At 33.5% G+C, this 21,412-nt stretch overlaps 1 protein-coding gene across 2 annotated transcripts in view; it reads left to right on the plus strand.

Annotated features, from left to right (window-relative positions):
- Snoo (Sno oncogene) overlaps positions 1-21,412 on the plus strand; it is a 166,487-nt gene that overhangs the window by 19,490 nt on the left and 125,585 nt on the right. The gene's annotated exons all lie outside the window — the stretch shown is intronic.

The following is a 21,412-nucleotide window of genomic DNA, read 5'->3' on the forward strand; positions in this document are numbered from 1 at the left end:
AATGATCCGACAGCTGTCAAATTTATACACGAATCTTTTGAGCGTTAGGGCTAACTAAAAGACATGTGTCAGGCCGGGGACTTTTCAATTGACTTGTTATATTTGGGTCTGAAATCTTGAACGAACATTTACTAGATATTTAATAAATAATCGTAATATCAGTGCTATGTGCTTTTTAAATTTAAAAAAATGTTACAAAAATTACCTTAAAACTTTTTACGCCCTATATTATAACTGTATGATCTCATTAATACTTGTATTAGAAACTTTAATTCAAAAACGCATACTTTTTTTATCCTTACTACATATAATAATTAAATCAAAATGTAGATTGAGAAAATTTACATCTAAATTGATACTTTCCATTTTTCCCCAGTCATCCCATGTATATTAAAGTTGTATCAAAAGTACTTAAATAATGAAGACAGGCGTGTCGTTAAAATGCAAAAAGATGCAAATAGCCGGTACTATTAGTATCGATTTAACGAGTTTTGACCAAGGAATGCTAATCAATCTTGTTTATTTGGAATTGGTAAATTGCTAACATGATTGTCCCGTAACTGAAGTTCGATGATTCGTGTTAATTCACTGGTCTCAGGCAACTGTTGAGTGTTTGTTATTATTATATCTGAAATATTTTCCAAAAGAAATAACACGTGGGCGTAACCAAGAAAACGCGTTTGTTTTGTTCAAAATTTATTCGTCAACATAATGTCCATCAAGACCCACACAATCATTCCAGCACCGCTCTATCATTTGAGTGGCACTTTTGTAGAACGATTTATCTTTTGACTCAAGATAGGCCTGTCACTCTGAATAGAGCTATCTCATAGTCAAATGCTCAGCAATATAAAACCAACACGTTCTTTTGATATTTTTACGATGTTAGAAAAGTCACGCAACTTTACTTTTCGATCATTCAAAACGATTTTGTGGATTTTGTTATGTTTTTTGGTGTTACCGCCTCATCTGGACGTCCACTGCGTTGTGCATCATCGGTGTCTCTACGACCACGTTTGAAGTCAGCAAACCAACGTTTTATTGTTGTTTCTGATGGAGCGGAGTCCTTATAACTTTTCAAACTATAGTTTTGCTTGAACAGTACATTTACCCTTCAAGAGGCAGTGTAATTTTACACGAAATTGTTTTTGATCCATTGTTTTGAAAATAACAATAGTAGCGTTACTCTTAACACACTAACTCACAAACTTATGAGTAGAATATCATGAAATTTCAACTGCTTTCTTTTGAAGGTTAGTACTAACTGTAAAAGCGGTAAATGCAATAAAACTACCGATCTTTTGTGTTAGGTCTGGGACTTTTCAGCCCATGTGCTAATTGAATAAGTATTAACAATACCATACAAGATCATTTTGGCTTCATGAAGCTCCTCCTAAATATTGTGTATCATCGGCAAAGGTCTTTTGAAGTTTGTTTTTTTATCGTTTTCTTTCAATTGCTTGGCATGATCTGTTTAGTTGTCCACAATAGAACTAAGTATCAGTGATCTGAACATCTATCTAATTTACCATTTACTATAAACAATATAAGTTATGAAAAATGTAAGGTTCAAAAATATAAAAATTGAAAGTATCAGTCATCTGAACATCTATCTAATTTACCAATTACTATAAACAACATAAGTTATGAAAAATGTAAGGTTTAAAATATTTTATAGAAAAATTTAAAATTATTTTGTTTCATAGATAAGAATTGGCGACTTGTTGAATCGACTTCACAAATGATACTGCCGGTTGAGTCTTATTCTAATGTAAAGGAGGCCTATATTTCTAAACACCTCATTCATCACATCAGTCTCACATAAACAAATCTTTTTTTCGAACAACCAGGGCCCTATTAGTGGCACTATATATTAGGTGCGTCCATGTATTTTAATCAACGATATTGGTGTATCAATATAAACAACCTAACCTAACAGCTAAGATCGATGATTTTAATGTTTTTAATTACTTCTGTTTTCTTCAAATCTGCTACCGAGCATCATGACATATTTTTAGTAACTGATGGTGACGCTGCTTTGTCATATCCTTATTGTCGCTTTTGGTTTTAATTATTTAAGTGCCGATTTTGATACCTATGCCAAACAAGCTAATATCTATGCTAAAGGCAATTAACCGCAGTTAAGCAGTTAATGAAACAACTGTTTGCAGACGTATACATACGATGGGAAAGAACCAAAAGGAGGAAAATCGGAAAACTCACGAATTGACTAAAAATGCCATTTAGGACATTTTAGCATCGCTATTTCATTGCTTACGATTCAAGAAAGAAGATACTGAAGAAAAGTGGATCTAATATGAGCAAAAAGTCGTGGGTTAGTCGAGGAGAACTATCCACTTTGATACCAATATGGTGGGATCAGCAAGATGCAGTGTATTAGTGGATTATTGCCGGATGAAACTATTACTGCAGATGTTTGCCGGCGTCAATTGAACAAAATGAATAGAGTATTTCTAAAATAACAGTAACAGATGCAAAGTCATCTTCTGGCAAGACAACGCTTGGTTATACGTTGGGAGAGTTGGGAAGGATAGACTTTTGCAACTCTAATTTTAACTTACTCACCAGCGATAGCGCCTTTTAATTACCACTAGGTCAGATCGATATAGCATGGCTTGGTTGACACACTATTTCGAGATACTGAAAATGTGCGAAAATAGATCCATGATTTGTTGGAAAAAGTTGTTGAAAATGACTATTGAAATTGGAACCTAATTTTTTTATATTAAACTATTTTAAAGGCGAGAAAATGGTCAGAACGTCATACAACCATCTAATAGCACATATTTTTCAAAGAGACTAAACTAATTAGTTAACATTTGCCACAGGAAAATTCTAAATAACTACGTCAGCGGGTTTTTAACCAGATATGTTAAAAAACATAACAATAGGGAGCCATTTATCATTTATTGTAATATTGTATCAAATCACATTTTTTTTACACATGTTTTAGTCTCCTTTTTACCAACGAGGGTTTATCTGGACTGGACCTATTGTTTAACGTGTGCTCCGAACCGCGGTCTTTCGTATTAAGCCTACCGACTGGCGAGTGACCAACTTGGAAATCATCCCAGAACACATCCTGTTATGCAGTTTTCTTGGCGGATTTTGCACTCTTGTTTAAGGACATTCGCAAATGTTAAACAGTCACAAACATCAATTTACAAACATGCTTCAGCAGGATTCGAACCCGCGACTATAACAACAGCAGGAGAACCGTCCTTTCATCTTTACCATTGCGCCAACCAAGCCCGTTACGAATCGTATTATTATGGGCTCATTACGGTTTACAGAATTAATAAATATTTCAATATATATGAACATATATAGAATCTACATACTTAATATTTTGCACCGTAAAAAACCCACTTGCTCATATCGTATTTCGTATCAAAATTTCAATAAAAAGACATTCGACTGACCTCTTAGTCGGATTGAATTATTTAAAACGTCACCGTTGCCTTCTCCCGAAGCCTTTGATGTGCCTTGAAAAAAAATCCGCAAAGCAATAAAAAAGTAGCAATGTCAACGGCAAAAAATCTCCAGGGAGTGTTCCAACACCGATCTGCAACATAACCCAACTCTTTACACGGCTGACTTGACTTTGATGCTAATGCCATTCACTTGTTTTCTCCGCAACCTTCAACGGCTAAAAACCGCGACTAATCTGGTTATGTTGTAATTTTTTTTTGATGCCAACAAAAAAATATACATTGTATAAGTCTACATTATAGATGTCATATTGTTTTGTAAATAGTGATCTTTACGAACAGTTAAGCAACAGTTACTTAAAATATACATTTTCAGTGGCAAGTACATTTGAATATTCAATAAATCTGAAGGTAGAAACCATTTAAACGAGTTCTACAATCTAGTCTGAAATCAAGTATTTATTATTATTAGATTACTAGATGATCCAGTGAGCTTCGTATCACCTATATCTTGAAAATTTCAGGTCAGGTTCAAGTCTGATGACGATATCATGTCTGTCAGATATAAAAAATGCGGTATACCATAGTTTTGCCTTACAATAATGATTGTATTACATATTTTATCGCTATTCTTGGTAAATATTTACTCGCTGCAATTAGAATACGATTCGAAATTACAGTTAGCACATATTTATCTCAAATATATCATTATTTTTGACTTGATTTTTACGTTATCGAATCGTTGTACATTTCAAAAAACATCTACATTTGTATTAAATATATATCGTGATTAAGTATTAACGTCCAGAGCTGAGAAATTAACTTTTAATGTTTAATATATTATATATTCTGATAAGGGTTTAATAACGGAAAATAAAATTGTTCAATATATTCTTACCATATAAGCAAATTGTACTCGCTTCGGCGGTACATATACTAAATTTGGGACGATACAGAGAAGATTAGTGTTCCACATTTTTCTTATATCAACGCCCGAATCTATGCAGATGATGTGGTTATCTACTACAAACATACTAACTATAAGTACAGCCAATCCCTATTACACAATTGCCTCGATGAACTGCTTGCGTGGGCCGGACGGAATGAGTTGAAGTAGCAGAGAAGACCGTGAGTGTTCACTTTTGTAGACGGGGGTACTGTTCGCGAATAGAAACATTAGTGATGGAGGGTAAGAACCTGATAATCAAACCAGAACACAAATTGCTTGGCTTGCTGTTCGATCACAAGCTCAACTGGCTCCTACACATACATTATCTCAAGAATAAATTGTAGCGACCTTGAGGCATGTCGAATTTTAGATCGTGGAGTAACTAACTGTCTACAAAATACCCAGAAATATAATCCCAGATGTTGAACACGGGCGGGGTGCCAGCAGCGCCAACTAGAACCCGATAACGAATAGCTGGCGGCAACCCCGTGACGTTTATCTGGGATGTTATTGAAGGGTATTTCGACTCATTCAGTGCTCAACCATCGTTTGGTTTAGACGTGCCACCATCGACTGCCCAAGCCTCGTCTCCAGGTACCACCGCTGCCATCCGTTTTATCTAATTGTATTTTTCACATTTTTTTATATAGTCAATATATAATGGTTACATAATGTAAACACCACTGTTTCATTTCGTTTTACCTCCACTCACCGAGCCACATCATTTACCCTAAAGTAGCAACGGTACTTAGGACTCAAGATGGATTACATTAAATTGAAGCGTTGTGGTTGTTATTTTAAGCTGATGAGCCAATATGGTTTTATTAGAATTGGAATTGTTTATCGTTTATAAAATACACGTTTCTCCCAATTAGGGGAGTTATTCTTACTGACTTGTTGAAATAGTATCCGTCGTTAGGTATTTTCCAGTGATGTGGGACTTCCCCTCTCACTGTAGAAAAATTGTTGATTACTTACAACGATATTCTAAATATTTTAATACCTAAAAACCCCAATGATTTATGGTTGTTTCCAATCAAACATAATTATTAATGTCTGTTTATTATCATCCTACATTTTTCGTTGTTTTTGAGCAAATTCGAATGGATACTACATTATAACTGGTGCTAAATTGAGCGTACTTATTTTTATTCGTTTTAAACGATGTTCCAAATTGTCGGTTTTAATTGGTTTGGCGTCGATAGATGGAAATTAATCGATTATTTCGAAATAATCAAATGGAGTCGTAATTTAATTATCTCGCTTCCAAATCGTTTTATTATCGATATTAATCGGGTCGCGTATTTTGTTTTGTAAATAATGGAAAATGTATTTTTAAGGTATTTATTAGGTGCCTGCATTTATTTTGATCAGCGTCATCTATTGTTGAAAATGCGAAGTATCAGTGTAGAGAACCGACCTAACCGTTAAATCGCATGGTTTTGATATTTCTCTAAATAGTTAATAAAATAACAGTTGCTTATTTAATATTAAGTTATTAACATTTAAAATTACATTTTGATTTAAATAGATCTGATGCCTTAAAACACTTACACTAATGTTGCTCTCTCATATCCTAATTATCAGCTTTGGTTCCAACTATTTAAAAGTGGTAATTTTCATGTCAATGATATAAAAACGCTCTCGAGGACCGAAAAAGTTCGAAGACAATGAATTGCAAGACTTGGACGAAAACCCAACTCAAGCTCTCAAAAATTTTCAGTGTTGTTTGTTTCAAACATTTAAATGACCCAAAGGGAGATATCTGAAAATGCCTACCAACTAGCAACAAAAACAACTGATAATCTGATAATACTACCAATTTTTCTCACAACCATAAGAAATAAACTCTACAATAAGTAGTATAAATGAGTATACCTGTATTTATCATATATATTTTAACTGATCCTCTATTGAATGTGACAACTATGGCGGATACAGGTTTATGTTTGCTAGTTTTCAGAGATGATACAGAAAGGCAACTTCTATTTTGAATATTTGCGTTTTGACTATTGGTAGCGAGACATTTCAGTTTGTGTGGAATAACTTTATTAACATCTATTTTTTCAAATTTACATAGCTACTATTATTATTTCTTATAAACAATGGAACTTTGAAACCATTTTTTACAATTCATAACATACTCTGATATTGACAAAACACTTAAAAAGAGTAATTAATTACACATAGTTAGATATAATATTTATCACCAGGTGGCAGTGATAGAATATTGTTACTATTTTTAGTTCTTGGTGTTGCAGTAATCTATAAAATTATATTTATGATTCGAACTAGGGACGAACTAGCTGAAGGAAACATACTTAATTACTAAATTTCCTATTTAGGTAGTTTATGGTATAAAGATCTGCAATAGGATCTAGTGATTAAATGTTTAATTTTATGCAATTCGTCGTCTTTCTTCTCAGTCCAACTATCTCTTCTTTATCCTTTAATATTTGAATTCCTTCATTTTATTTTTTTTAGATCGCTTAAGCTACTTTTAATTTTAAAAGATAATTATCCAAACGTTTTGTAATTTTCTGTACTACTTCTGCGGTCACCTTATTTAGACGACCACTGTTAACTATATAGTTTCTCGTATGACCTCGTTCATGTTATCCACCATATTTTATTGTGGGAGACTTCTTTAGAGAAAATCGGTTTTGCCTTTTCTGTTTCATTGACTAATTATGTTTCAAGAAAAGTGTTGTCGAAAGTAAAAATACGTGAGTTTTGCTTTTGACGACTAAGAACGAGTGTTGTGTGAACAGAAACGTTCAATCAGATATCCTTGTCGATAACGCTATGCTCTGAGTCATCAGTATTAAGTGAAGTTTGCAACGTGACAAATGCTTAAATCCTTAATAATTAATATTTGCTAAATTAACAATATTTAATTCAGAAATAAATAAATAGAATTGTGTGAACAACAATACTTTGAAGTTTGACATTTTTAAAATGATGTAATTTGTATGTCTTGAAAATTAATTCACACTCAAATAAAAACATCCAATGTTTACGTGCCTTCTAATTTCTTCATCCAATTTTAAGATCATCAACAAACATTAATAAACAGACCAGCGCCAATAAGTGCTAATTAACATTGACGGTTGTTGGAATGGCGTTTCCATGACGTGACCGTATTCGCCGGTCTGGGGTCGCCGTATTACCGGCTTGATTTTCCCCACCTTCGCGGACCCCGCCACCGCCGCCGCCGGCTCTCCCCCCTCCTCTTTCTCCTCGCGTTTCCCTTCAGCCGAGTCCGTAGACGCCGCCAACTGCACCGATCTGCATCTGGCTGACGGGAAATCGCAGATTCGGCAACAGGTCGCGCGTTCAAGGTCGACCGCTTCGATGCCGTTAGATCATTCCTCCGTGGTCGTGGAGCACTCTGGTCTCTTTTCCTCTTCCCCCCTCTCCCTCCGCCTTTCGCTTCCTCCTACCGAATAGTTATGATTCCGTCGTTTCGTCTCGCGGCCGAAAATATTTTCACGTCGCAACAATTACGGGGGTCATTCGGTGACTTATCTTGAAATCCGCATTACTTCGCTCTTAGAAAAATGCTCCGGATTATGTTGGAAACGCTTTGGTCGCATGTTATTTCGTTAGCTGGAAATTCTTTCCATTATTCAAACAAATATCAGACCTATAAATTCATTTTAAAGGATTTACAATAGATTGTGCTACTGCGTTTAATGCATCGAGTACATTGGTAACCAATTTCACGTTGAAGTCTCGTCGAAGTGTGAATAAAAAATTGGATTAAAAACCTGAATTTGTACCGAGTAAGTCGTGTTTCTCGAAAAGTTTTATTTTTTTTTACTTCAGTTTGAGGAAAAGGGCAGCAGAAAGTCACCGAATGCTCTGTGACGTTTCTGGCAACCATGCTCCATCGATTTCAGCATGTTCAACATGAATACTGGTTTTGACGTTTTGAAAGTGGTGATTTTAACATCGAAGACAGGGAGTTCTGGACAGCCAAAAAATTTGAAGGCATTACTCCATAAAACCATCAATGGAGATCGAGCACATGTTGCAAAACCGATGAAAACAAATCTGGGAATCCGCCTTATTCTCCAGACTTTGCTCCTTTTGATTAGTACTTATTTCGACATATGAGTCGTGACCTCTTTGAGGAGCGCTTCAGTTATTATGAAGGCACCAAAAAAATGGATGGATTTGTGGATGGTCTCAAAAGATACATCGTTCTTTCGATATGGATCCATAAACTATCTGAAAATGGGAAAAAGTAGCGGCTATCGACGGACAATACTTTGAATAAAATACATTGTACATACAGTTTCAAATTAATATCCAAAATATCAATTGTTTATTGCTAAAAACCGTTGTTGCTTCTATGATTTATTTTGTATTTGCTTACTAAACAGTGTGATTCCCATTTAATACTAGCTGACTAAGCGTGATAAATAGGATTTGGTTTAATTTGATCAATAGATTAATGTTCAAGAATAGATAACTTTGCAACATTGCTACTCATACGAATCGAATTGTCAATTAATAGACAACATTTGGTAAAAACCGTTTAAAATTAACAAATACTTAATAAAAAAGAAGTTTTTTGTTAATAAAATAGTTTAGGGTAAATGATATGGCTCGGTGAATGGAGGTAAAACGAAATGAAACAGTGGTGTTTACATTATGTGACCCTTATTTATTGAAGTAATATAAAAATGTGGAAAATACAAAATAGATAAAACTGATGGCAGCGGTGTTACCTGGTGACGAGGCTTGGGCAGTCGATGGTGGCACGTCTAAACCAAACGATGGTCGGGTACTGAATCATGGAAATACCCTTCAATAACATCCCAGATAAACGTCTCGGGGTTGCCAGCTATTCGTTATCGGATTCTAGTTGGCGCTGCTGGCACCCCGCCCGTGTTCAACATCTGGGATTATATTTCTACAGTAGTAAAAAAGTTTTTGAAATGTTTTGAATGAATAGGATTATTTGAGTGTATTAGGGATGTCAGAAGTATGAAAATATTAATATTGAAGGAAGTTAAAAAAAAGTATATCACTATTTATTCAATAAGCTTATATATAATATATATAGCCTTTTAAAGGGAGTATATTTTAAAATGGTTTGTTAAAACATAATATTATGTTTTAGCTTTATTATTAGTAATTAACCAGGACTCATTTCTATGGACGTCCTTCTAATTTTCGTCTATTTCTCTAAAATGTCAAAATCGATCGATCGAATCAATATAGTGGTGAACAAAAAAATGTTGATACTAAGCAAAATTCACTTGACAATGGGGAGAAATCGCAAAACAATAGTTCTATACTCTCATTGACAATTATGGATACTTGATACTTGAAATGAAAAAAGTCGATATACGGGGCAATAAATATTCGCGAGAAATATCGATAAATTCTTCAAAAATATGAAGGAATTTGTTGCTAAATCAATTAACGTTTTAATTGTGGTAGAGAAAATGTATCTTTGACTGCAAAGTAATATTGATACTATTGTAAGGAATGCTTTCATGCAATTTCATGTAAATTACGTAATCGGCTTGTACTAATACACTCAAGTTTGCGCTAGATTGACAAATTTCTCCCTTAAGCGAATTTTGAGCACTACTGTTGTGAGCAAATCTTCTATAAACATTAGTACTTGATGATCCTTCAACACCAAAAATCGAATTACTCATCTGTCGTTGATGAAGTGTTGATGAGTAATCGTCGAGAGATGGTAAATAATAATAGCTTGAAACATGTTAACGGCTTTCTGTACGATATATTTCTATAAATAATTCAGCATAAAAAAACCTACAAACCTACTTTGGTACAATCTGTAAATATAACACAAATCACTCATAGGTTCTTAGAGCAGTTTAGTTTTAAACTGTTATTTATCAGAAATTGTATGTTTAATAAATAACCTCTTATATTTATAATGTTTGTATTGATATAAGCTCGGTTTTTAATCTTGATGGTGATAATAATCATGTTTGTAACGTTTTCAATTATGTTTACTACACATGTAGAACACTGTCTAGGATTTAAATAACATTTTAACTGGTTGATGTCAGCTTTAGGGGTAAAATAAGTCAATTAATTCGTGCTTGGAATATCTCTACATCCTTCAGTACAGTTAACATGGGAAGGAAATCAATTAATTACATTTATGTTTTAATTTAATTAATTCGGTTTATTTACTTTAATCTGTTCGGATTGGTTCATTATGTTTAAATTGATAAGATAAATGTAATATAAACCTTAGATATATATGTATGTATGTATAATATAATATGTAACCTTAGAAGCATTTAAAGTATACATTAAATATAGCTTATTTATTTGTATTTTATATGAATTGTGGTTATCAAATAACCAAACTATTATATGGAAATTTTGCAATAGAATGGTTGAAGTATATAACAGTCAAAAAAGTCAAGTCGCCGACTTACAATAGTAAAACAAAGTTTTATGGCAAAAAGTATTTTTTTATTCAATATAATTCCTTTTAAGGGTGATATACTGATTATAGCGACCCTCCAACTTTTTGATATCATTTTTGTAGTACAATTTGTCCTTTGCTTCAAAGTAGGTCTCAGTTTCGACGATCACCTCATTCGACGAAAATTTCTTCCCAGCGAGCATTCCTTTGAGATCTGAGAATACGGTGGATGAGGAAGCAATTTGAAACCCAATTCATGGATTTTTTCCATCTTTTTCACTGCATTGTCTTGGTGAAGCAGTACTTTCTTTTTCTTCAAATGCGGCCGTCTTCGGCGATTTCGTCATTCAAACGGTCCAATAACGCTGTGCAATAGTCGTTCGCTGTTAATGGTCTTTCCTTTTTCAAAGTAGTCAATGAAAATTATTCCATGCGCATCCCAAAATACAGACGCCATAACATTGCCAGCCGACTAAAATGATCGAGCCATGTTTCATCCATTGTCACATATCGACGATGCAAAAACTCGGGTTTGGTTTGGTTGATCATCTCCAAACACTGCTCCGAATCATCAACTCATCGTTGTTTTTGGCCAAAAGTGAGCTCGCGCGGCACCCACTGCACAGAGCTTTCTCATACCTAAATATTCGTAAATAATATCGTGTACACGTTCAGTTGATATCTTTAGAGTGTTTATTTCATTCAATTTCAATTTACGGTCATTTAAAATCATTTTGTAGATTTTTAAAATGTTTTCATCCGTAACAACCTCTTTTGTGCGTCCATTGCGTTCACCGTCTTCAGTGCTCATTTCATCACGCCTAAACTTAGCATACCAATCCTCTGTGAATTTTTCACAATAACAAGTTGCTTCACTCAAAATACTATAATTCACACACTAATGATCCGACAGCTGTCAAATTTACACACGCATCTTTTGAGGATTAGGGCTAACTAAAAAACATATGGATTTAATTTTAGTAGCGCCATCTATGTGTCAGGCCAGGGACTTTTCAATTTACCTGTCATGAGGTTGAAGGTTACCATAATTAAATATATTTATGGAAAAAAAACAGAATTGATCCTTTTGAAAAGCCGGCTTAAGAAATTATCAAAATTATTATTGTCTCTAATTTTATAGAAATCAATTAATAAATATTTTATAACATCATATTCATTTTATACCTATACCTAGTACAGCAGCTCGCCTAATAAAACAGCCAACGATACACGTCATCAACATTTATAACGCAAGCATGTCGCAATGTTGCCGCATCAAATTTGAATTTTCGTTTACAACGTTGCCGGTTTGTAACCTCTAATTTTTATTATTCATGTTTTGAAGAAATTTGATTTGGCTACATGGTTCACCATTACCCACCCAAATCGAAGTTTTTTCCACAGTAGTGACACAACTTTTGTTATTTTCAAATCAATTGATCATAAACAATTTTGTGTTTAAATTTTACATTTCTTCTTGATGGGTAAAAACGATATCAAGCGAAGCAATGGCTTGAAAAGAGTTATAAGGACTCCGTTCCATTAGAAATAACAATAAAACGTTGGTTTGCTGACTTCAAACGTGGCCGTAGAGACGCCGATGATGCAGAACGCAGTGGACATCCAAATGAGGCGGTAATACCAGAAAACATAAAAAAAATCCACAAAATCGTTTTGAATGATCGAAAAGTGAAGTTACGTGATTTAGCTAACATCGTAAAAATATCAAAAGAATGTGTTGATGATTTTGAACAGTCTTTGACCATGTTTAAAAGTAAAACAAACCGGAAGTTACGCCCGGACTTTTCAACCCATGTGTTATACGACTTCTGGTTACGGATGTCGGCCACCGTGAAAAATATCGATATATCGGCGAAAAATATAACGATATTTTTTTTGTAATATATATTGATATTTTTAATAAACCCTTATCAAACCCTTATAAAAATATCGATATATCGGCCAAAAATATCGATATATATTCGGCATCCCTATTTGTGGGTATTAAAAAGCCTTAATTTTATTTATAAATAATCAATAAATAGTCAATATCCTATTTACCATTTTTATTTTTAACTCAATCGTAATCGCGAAAAAATAAAAACAAATTGTATCTAATCTTACCATCGTTCTACAAGTTGTAATCGTTATTTATTGATACTCGCTGCTGCGTCAGATTAGTAGCACATATATCATCAGCATGATATACGAAAATATTGATATACGTTTTGTAAACAAAAGCTTCTATGGATTTATTACTATAATTTTGTTTTTTTCTGAACCTTGTACGAGATTATATCTTTAAATTGTTTTGTTATTATATTGCCTTTGATATTAGGTTTTCAAGCTTTTCACCAATTTCGCATTTATTTGTTATGAAATATATATCAGGAGTAGCAATAAATCTGTTTTGTTCCCATCATTCTAGTAGTATTTAATATATTTTTAATAGTATCTGCGATTCTATCACAATTTTGAATTTGATCGAAGTAGTAATAAAAAAAGCAAATATAATCTAGCGATTATGTAGGGTAGGTCTTCTTGTTTAAGCGTTTCTATATAGGTTTTGCAACATATTTCTGGACATTTCTATATTGTTGATGCTTGTACAATTCATTAAATGCTCTACTTTATGATGTTTTTTTGTTTGTTTTGAGTTTTCAGTTCTCCGTTTTTCTTCTATTACATTTTTGTGCCTTGTCACGACGGGACACAAATTCCACAACAGTTTCTCTTACTTAAATCGCATATTTCTTCAAATAAAACAATTCGTAAATGGCTCTTATTGCTTGAAACTCGATATTTTTTTAGTCGAAAAAGGTATATATATGGATTTGCTAATATGACAGGGTAATGTTTTTTTGTCAAATAGAGGAGAGTTGTTTGTTTCCCCAATATTATTATTTAATGATTGCGATAAAAAAAGGAGGTTCTAGGAGATAACTTAATTTAATGGTTTACCACTTAATTTATATGTTGCGATCATATTCTCTTTTTTATTAGACATTGTTGGTATAGAAGGACATATCAACCCTTCCAGTCAGTTAACCAGATTTTCTTGCAATTAATTTCGATTTTTTTTTTCAAATTTTGTTGTATTTAAACGTACATTATTAAGTGTTTTTTGGAAACGTGAAAGATTGCATTTACATGTAGATTGAAGATTGCAGGGTACATAATGCAAAATATTTTAATAATATAATAACCATATTTTAGCGGTATTAGGAGTATAATATGGAATTAGGATTGGATTTAGTCGTCAAAATATTTAATTGGTTAGAATGAGATGAGATTTTTAATAATAATAAAAATCATAAAAATATTTAAGACTATTTTATTAATTTAGTATTTTCTGTCAGTTCTGCACTAATTATTCTTTTTTTGTCTAAAATAGATTGTACTAATTTTTCTGATTATGTTAGACCTGTAAGTTAGTTTTAAAGGATTTTTATAACCTTGTACTACAGACACAATGTATTTTATTAAAAATATTGTCCATTGGTGACCGCCACATTTTCCATCTTTCAGCCAATCTACGGATTCCGTTTCGAAAGAACGATGTATCTTTTGACCGTGTTCACGAATTGATCCATTTTTTGGTATCATCATAAGAAGCAAGGTCTGGAGGATACGGCGGGTTAGGTGGAACTTCCCATTACAATGTTTCCAAACAATTAGTGGAGTAGAGCTTTTTCATGCTGAATAATAACATTGTTGTGTCTGCTTGTATTCTGGCCGTTTTTCAGTGCGCAGTGCTTGGCTCAAACGCACCAATTGTAGTCGATAGCGATCACTACTGATGGTTTCATCGAGCAATGCCTTCAAATCCTGGCTTTCAATTTTTTTGGTTGTCTCTGGTTAAATTTTTAAACGTCGTAACCCAAATTGAAGTAGAAAAGTAAAACTTCTCGCAAATGCGATTTACTCACCGAAAAATATGTTTATTCACACTTCGACAAAATGATACATAGCGAAAAGTGAGGCGTGTTTAGTGAGGCTAATACACAGTGAAAATATTAGTTTTAAATCCTGAATAAATTAAGTTATACGCTTTAATTTTTATTAGGTACACAGATTTTAAAAATTACAAGGAAACCTTAAAGCTATTTGTATGGTGTGCAATATATATAGTCTGTTCAAAGTTATTTTGTACATACGTCATTTAAATTTGTGATATCAAAACGTCGCAATGTTGCCGCATCAACTCTGAGTTTTAATTTAGTTTGGCGTAACAAAATTCTAATTTAAATAAAATAATTGAACAAAAATCAAATATAATGTATTTTAACATTATAGTACATCTAAAACTACAGTTAATTATAAAGCCACAATAGTTTATAGGTTAGAGTTATAACCTCTTATCACTATTGCTTTCAAGAATTTTGCATACGCCTGACATCGAGATGACTTTGACAGACTCGTTCGTTTATGTGTGCCAACTAATCAGATAGCATTGTCTCTCTTTTTAACTAAAATAAAATGAGAAGGAAAAATACTGCCTGATTCTAAAACGAATGTACAAATTACGACAGGCAATACATTAAACATCTTGACGTATATACAAAAAAACTTTTAATAGACTATATAATGATATGATAATATGTATGGCTCCAGATGTCACATTAAACAGACAGTGGTTTTATAATAAATATTTACTAACCAGATGCGTATTTCAAATTCTTGTGTACAGTGCAATTATTGATACAAACCAAAATTGCATCCTGTTTGTTATTTTTCTCCATTATCCAAATATACTCAGGCATGTTAATTAACGCAGCGAAGATGATTAAGCGGACCACACTAGTCCAACCCGTCACATTTGGAATTTAAACAACGTTCGTATTGAAATCCATTTTTAGATATACGCAGTTAGTTACCAGTGCCAACTCTGTTTCTGATATAATTTCTCCAAAATAAATCGACGAACGTAATTAGAGCGAGAGAGCGTGCGAGGGACAGTCGGAGGGGGATGACGGGGGGATACAGAGCCGGGAGCAAAGGAAAAAACAAAACAACTTATCGATATGGAGAACGAGTGGTGAGCCCGTTTGGCAGCGCTTCAAAGGATCAGGCCTGGCGGAAAACATTCTCCCGTTAAATCGCAGTAACCAGACCTACCCGCCTGTGACAAATGACGGTCGCATTGTTGCCAATTTTCAATGTTTCGTTTTTTTTTCTCTCGTTTGTTTTGTTGTCAGAGGCCTTTCCACCGGCCATTGTTTTATATCAGTATGCGGTATCTGAACTCGGGCTGAATAGCAGCGATATTGATATGCCTCTCTAGAAATACGGACGATAACTGATGAATACATGTTCGCGGAGCGGAAATATTTTTATTATCAAAATAAAGTAAACTGCCGCAAAGCAAAGAAGGTTTTGTCATTTGTCATTTTAGAAAAACTTGTTTGGTTCTGTTTATGTTCAATTAGAATTTGTTTTATAATAGTAACTAAGGAACATTTTAGTTTTTTTAGTTTTAGAAGTATGATCATTTTTTCAAATATATTAGGTGCTTATATATATTTTGGTTAGCGATATCTATTGGTGAAAATATGAAGTTTTAGGGTAAAATGATGTGGCTCGGTGAATGGAGGTAAATCGAAATGAAACAGTGGTGTTTACATAATGTGACCGTTATTTATTGGCAAAAATAAAAAATGTGAAAATACAAATAAATAAAACGGATGGCAGCGGAGTTACCTGTTGACGAGGCTTGGGCAGTCGATGGTGGCACGTCTTAACCAAACGAGGGTTGAGCACTGAATGACCGAAATACCCTTCAATAATATCCCAGATAAACGTCTCGGGGTTGCCGCCAGCTATTCGTTGTCGGGTTCCAGTTGGCACCCCGCCCGTGTTCAACATCTGGGATTATATTTCTGGGTATTTTGTAGACCGTTATTCCACGATGTAAAATTCGACATGCCTCAATTCGCTACAATACTCCCCTGCCAGAATTTTACATAAAATTACTTCAACAAAAATACAAAAATGTTTGCAAAAAAATATCAAATACAAAAAAAAACATATACCAAACAAAATGTGCTGTGTAAACTGGGCTTTGAAAAAATATGATAGTTCGAAACGGTTGTGATCTGGTACGGCTGTTGATATCTTCCGGTCCTACAGATACCGTTGCATCATCGTCGCTTTGGCACTTGAATGTGGTCCATCGACGACGTTGAAAACAAGCTATTCTTCAGACCGGGGCTCCCGTAATCGACGCTGTGGGAGGATCGACTGTTCGACGTCGTGGTAGCTTATTTTCTTCGACGACGAGACGTTAGCAATTCTGGTACTTCGGCGAAGACATAACGAGTCTACGGTGACTGCAATCGGTACCTAGCTTCTGGAGCTGCTCTGTGACTAATCCGTAGTCACATACGTTAGGTTAATTCATAAAAAACAAATAACGACGGTATCCGACCGAAGCTGCCCAAAGCCTTTTAAATCAAAATATCTGCCATTATGACGGAGACGGCGAGCGAAGGAAGACATTATGATTTAAACATAGCGCCGAAAGAAATGTTTAGCCGAGACGCTGATGATTAAGCAGTGACGTGAAAATATTCCAAAAGATTGTGATATAAAAATTTTGACAAAAAAAAATTTAAAAAAATGAATTGGAAATAATCAAATTAATCGGAATAAAATTAAAATGAATCTTGAAGGTAAAATTGAAAAAGAATCGAATTAAAAATATTTAAAATTTTGAAACAAAAAAATATAACGGTCACGTAAAATACACCATTTTCTACGTACCCTCCATTCACGAGTCCAAACCCAATTTTGCGAAAGATCACGTCGGGGTCACCACTTTAGGGTAAAATGATGTGGCTCGGTGAATGGAGGTAAATCGAAATGAAACAGTGGTGTTTACATAATGTGACCGTTATTTATTGGCAAAAATAAAAAATGTGAAAATACAAATAAATAAAACGGATGGCAGCGGAGTTACCTGTTGACGAGGCTTGGGCAGTCGATGGTGGCACGTCTTAACCAAACGAGGGTTGAGCACTGAATGACCGAAATACCCTTCAATAATATCCCAGATAAACGTCTCGGGGTTGCCGCCAGCTATTCGTTGTCGGGTTCCAGTTGGCACCCCGCCCGTGTTCAACATCTGGGATTATATTTCTGGGTATTTTGTAGACCGTTATTCCACGATGTAAAATTCGACATGCCTCAATTCGCTACAAAGTATTAATGTAAACAAATGTTATTTTTTAATCTATTTTAAAGTCTCCTTTTTACCAGTGAGGGTTTATAGTTTAACATGGGCTCCGAACCACGGTCCTCGGTATTAAGCCTACCGACTGGCGAGTGACCAACTTAGAAATCATCCCAGAAGAGATCCGATCTCACATGGTTACTGGTGTGACTGAGATTATTTTTCTTGTCGGATTTTGCACTCTTGCCTAAGGACAATCACAAATGTTAAACAATTACAAACATAAATTTACTAGGACCATACCCCAGCAGGATTCGAAGCCGCGACTATCGCAACAGTAGAAGGTCCGTCCTGTTGCCTTTACCACTGCGCCAACCAATCCGTCTTAAACAAATCTTAAAAGGGTATTTACATATTTTAAGCGTTTTTCCACAGAAATAAAGAATAACAAATAATAATTTTACTGCCGCCTGGGTTGGAAAGTGGTCAAAGCGACAATCCTGCTGGTAGTAAATTTATGTTTGGGATTGTTTAATATTTGTAGTTGTCAAAATCCGATAAGGAGAGTAATCTTATTTACGCTAGTAACCAGGCTGGATAAGACCACTAGCCAGTGGGCAGGCTTAATACCTAGAACCATGGTTTGGAGCCCATTTTAAGCAGTTGTTCTAGTCCAAATAGACACTAGTTGTTAAAAAGGAAACCGTAAATTGTAACAATTAAAAAAAAATTAAATAGATAATTAGATTAGATAGATTAATTGGAATAGAAAGTAAAAAAAAAAGAAAAATCTAAAAAGGTACAGGCTGATAGTGGGTGGTTCAAAGCACTTAATTCGAACGTATTCGATTTAGAGTAGCGGTACGTTAAAAATTGTATTTTTATTTCTAGACTATAATACCTCCTTGAATAAACTTTCCCCATGGGAAGCTAAAAATTGCATTTGTACTCTCCATTCCTAGCACCTCCTGATTACCACTTATTCATATCGATACAGCAACTTATTCAGGTCGATGGCTTGGTTGGTATACGGTTTCGAAATGTTGAAAAAGTACGACAATATATCCGCGCCAATCAAGATCGTTCTTTTGACGCGGTGTCGCCATGTTGCCAGAAAGATGGGAAAAAGTTGTAGAAAGCGATGGATAATATTTTAATTAATATATCTTATACCAATTTTTTTTTCAATAAAGGCAAAAAATGATCAGAATACATGTAAGACTAGGGGGCTATGTTTTCCCAAGGACCGAAATATTATATTTTCCTAAAATAATTCTGATTCTTTCAAAATATTCCGTATTTGAAAATTGGTAAAAATTCATCAATTAAATTTTATACACATGTTCTATTTTTGATGTTTTTGTTAACATATCGATCATAATTTAGTAAGTTAGATGTTAGTTAGATGGCCTACAAGGAACACTTTAATATTACGTCTATAATATTCACCAAAAGTTGTTAACATTAATAAGTTCGTCTATCAATGGACCTTTACTATTGAGTACCGCGTAATATTCGAAAAATTATGACCATTTTACGTCATATAATCTTAAATTTTCATACTTCCAAATAATGTGATGATTGAAGTCTCTATCTGCCTCGAGGAATCTTTTTAGTGGTTTCAATTCTAAATCTCTTTTCTGTGCATTTCATCATAGTCTGGATTTAGATATAGCATCAACGTTATCGTAAATGTGTGACTGAATTAACAATTTATAAGAATAATAGATGAATAACGGGTATTTCATAATTGACAATTATTGTTAAAATGAAAGACCATCATAAGTTCTCAGCATATATAAGTATTATTATGGTTTAATATATTTTAACATTTTTGTCTGATTGCAACATTGGAAGAGCTTATATTAAGAAATAGGTTCAGTTTAGATAAATCTTAATAAAAGGGGGAACTAAAATATAATTTACTATTTTCTTTAAATACTGTTAATTACTATTTTTTATATGCTCAGTGTTGTTAATTAAATTATTTAGATATAACATATTATAAGATTTAGTTAAAGGCTTAGTTATGTACCGCAGTGCTGATATTTTGCTTTGAAATATGAATAAAAAGAGGGAAATATAAAAATTGAAAAATATCCGGGGTAAAATCGACATAAAGCTGGATTGGCGAAATAAGGGTTATATCTGGAAGGAAACGGGAGCTTTCAACACAAATACGATGTAAGCCAGAGCTCAAGGTATCGTTCGCCTTAGAATTCGATTAGATTACGCAAATCTTACTTAGTCACTGTTTTATATCATATCTGATACGTGAATTCGCATAAAAATTATTCAGGACAGTATACAAAACATGGTATGATTCCATTGACGAAATTAATTGGAATTTTCTCTCGCTTTTCTTATACTACAATTATACTATTTGTCCAATAAAATTAAATAAATACATTATTTTATATTATATCAAGATTAAAACATTCACTTATTCAGTCTGTATTGTCTTAGGTTTAAGAGATAATGAGCTTCTAGTTTCAACATCCAAAAGTTCAACAGGCTGATTGCTCTATAAACATTTCACCACCGTCCACCATCTCACCATCCATCTAAGACTAATAATCTAACGAATAATTTCATAAGGCCGACTAGTATGAATTTGCGAATTGTGAAATCAACCAATCTTTTCTTATCTAATTCTTACCTGTTTAAGGTTATTTCGTGAGGTTTTAGTGATGTGACTGGATTGAGATCTAATCATCAACGGTTCTTGGAGCAGATTATATTTATAGATTGATCACTGATCAAATATCGTACGAAATTATCTGACATCTATAATTATCGAACTAGATGGTCTAAACACAACAAAATGAAAGATACTGACTACGTAGAACATATTGATAGTGTTATTTAATATATATATATATAAATGAAACGAAAATAATTAACTAAATTTTTTTTTATATTCATAACTAAATCAATTTTAAGGCCCTTATCATTTTATTTTAACCTCAGCTCTTTAGCCTCTCAATTGTATTAATTACAATCGGTCTTGTATGAAAATAAATTTATTAATAGAAATTATAAAACCATTAAAAATAGTTTTTATAAGAATAGTATTTCATATATATTAACAAATAAAAAGACCAAACTTTTTATTATTCCTTTATATAAATTTGTCTTTTTTCTTAATATTTTCGTCATACTGTTCGAATCCTATTTGGGCATGCCCGTAAATATATCTTCGTGATTGTTTCTTATTGTGATGGTCCATAAGGCAAAAGTACAAAATCTGACAAGGAATATGATCTGTCACGGTAGTATCCAAGCTAGGTAAGACTGAAGGATATATAATAAAAGGTGTTTACAAAAAATTACATTTTTGGATAGCGTAAACAGGCTATATATTTTTTTTATACAAGTATATATTTTCTCTGATACTTTTTTTATTTTTTACT

Source organism: Rhynchophorus ferrugineus, unplaced genomic scaffold (genome assembly GCF_030347505.1).
Source record: "Rhynchophorus ferrugineus isolate W39M unplaced genomic scaffold, kcgeb_rfMv2 rfM1, whole genome shotgun sequence".
In the NCBI taxonomy this organism is placed as follows: Eukaryota; Metazoa; Arthropoda; class Insecta; order Coleoptera; family Curculionidae; genus Rhynchophorus; species Rhynchophorus ferrugineus.